The sequence below is a fragment of the Dipodomys spectabilis genome, unplaced genomic scaffold (genome assembly GCF_019054845.1).
Source record: "Dipodomys spectabilis isolate Male_0828 unplaced genomic scaffold, ASM1905484v1 ptg000176l, whole genome shotgun sequence".
NCBI lineage: Eukaryota > Metazoa > Chordata > Mammalia > Rodentia > Heteromyidae > Dipodomys > Dipodomys spectabilis.
In genome coordinates, this window is record NW_024870853.1 from 6,145,467 (window position 1) to 6,147,540 (window position 2,074).

The window sequence follows — 2,074 nt, forward strand, 5'->3', positions numbered from 1 at the left end:
CCTAGCTCAGTGCATTGTTCTATAATATTTGCTTATTTTATTAATAAATAAAAGCATATGTTATCTCTTTGAAATCATCTGAGATAACTAATAACCCATATAATAGCTGAAAAAAGTGATAATTAGACTAAATAATTCCCAACAAATTAAACAACTTATCTTTCACACATTCCCCTTTTTGTTGGTCTTAAGTACCATTAAGTTCTAGGACTCTCATTTCTTTGAGTGCCAGAAGGCAGGCCTCCTTCCGTTCCTAGTGCAGCCATGGCTCCAGTCCCAAGAAGCATCTGAAGCAGATAGCCACTCCCAAGCATTGGATGTTGGATAAACAGACTGGTGTGTCCATCCACTGGTCCCCACAAGCTGAGAGAATGTCTGCCTCTCATCATTTTCCTAAGGAACAGGCTTAAGTATGCCTTGACAGGAGATGAAGTCAAGAAAATCAGCGTGCAGAGTTTCATTAAGATTGATGGCAAAGTCAGAACTTATATCACCTACTCTGCTGGTTTTATGGATGTCATCAGCATTGAAAAGCTGGGGAAAATTTCCATCTGATCCGTGACACCAAGGGTTGCTTTGCTGTTCACCACATTACACCTGAGGAGGCCAAGTATAAGTTGTGCAAAGTGTGGAAGATCTTTGTGAGCACTAAAAGAATCCCTCATCTGGTGACTCATGATGCTCGAACCATTAGCTACCCAGATACCCTCATCAAGGTCAATGACACCATTCAAATTGATTTGGAGGCCTGGGAAGATGGCTCAGTAGTAGAGTGCTTGCCTCACATGCATTAGACCCTGGGTTTGATTCCTCAGCACCACATAAGCAGAAAAAGCCAGAAGTGGCACTGTGGCTCAAGTGGTAGAGTGCTCTCCTTGAGCTGAATAACTGAGGGACAGTGCCCAGACCCAGAGTTCAGGCCTCATGAGCCCCCCAAAAAATGATTTAGAGACCGACAAGATAACAGATTTCATCAAGTCATCAAGTTTGACACCAGTATGTGTATGGTGATTGGAGATGCTAACTTGGGAAGAATTGATGTGATCACCAACAGAGAGAGATACCCAGGTTTTTTGGATGTGGTTTATATGAAAGATGCGACCTGCAACAGCTTTACCACCCGACTTTCCAACATCTTTGTTACTGGTAAAAGCAATAAACCCTTGGATTTTTCTTCCCTGAGGAAAGGAGATCTGCCTCACCATTGGTGAAGAGAGGGACTAGAGGTTGGCAACCAAACAGAGCAGGGAGTGAATTTCACTTACTGTCTCTATGTGCCATTGGAAACAAGAATCAAGAGACTTACTTAATGAAATGTTCTCTATTACATAGAAATAAATAAGACTCAGAGAATTTTAAATAAAAATGATCTAGTACTATTCTGTTTAAGCTTCAAAATCTATTGGTATTTTTTCAGATAAAATCTTAGGGTCATAAAACCTATGTCTTTCTGATTACAACAAACAAGTGCTTAATTTCTATATCAGAATTTCTGAACAGGAATGCCATAATTGGACTTCATATCTACTAAGATATTGATACATATGATAAAAGAGATAGTTTTGGAGGAAGTCACCTTGGGCCTCAAACAATAACGTCTCTTCAATTTGCTGTCCTAATTTATTATTTCTGATAATTCATGATCTGAAAATGATTGTGAAGGATTTCATAACATAAGAAGCTAAATTTAATACCTCAACTTTTTATTTGGCAAAATGTACATCCTTAGCTTGCATAAAATATTTACTTATGATATAAAATAAACACATTTGTGATTGAGCCTATGGTCCTCTAGACTAAGATGAAACAGCAGAAAAATGCTTTATGTTGGTATTTATTTTCTGCCTACAACTGACTGGCTCTGACAGAATATTTGCTGCAAGTAGCCAGGTAAGGTGGCACATGCCTATAATTACAGCACTCAGAAGCTAAGGTAGAAGGATCAGAAATTTATATCCAGCCTGGAGTAAAAGCCTGTATCAAATGGAATGAATATTAGGATTATAGACATGAAAAGAACTTAAGAAATCATGTACTTGGTGTTTTTCAAGTGTTCAGTATACAAATGCACAGT

The 2,074-nt window shown here is 38.4% G+C and overlaps 1 pseudogene; it reads left to right on the top strand.

Annotated features, from left to right (window-relative positions):
* Positions 1-250: 250 nt before the first annotated feature.
* LOC122120643 lies at positions 251-1,254 on the top strand (annotated as a pseudogene).
* Positions 1,255-2,074: the final 820 nt, after the last annotated feature.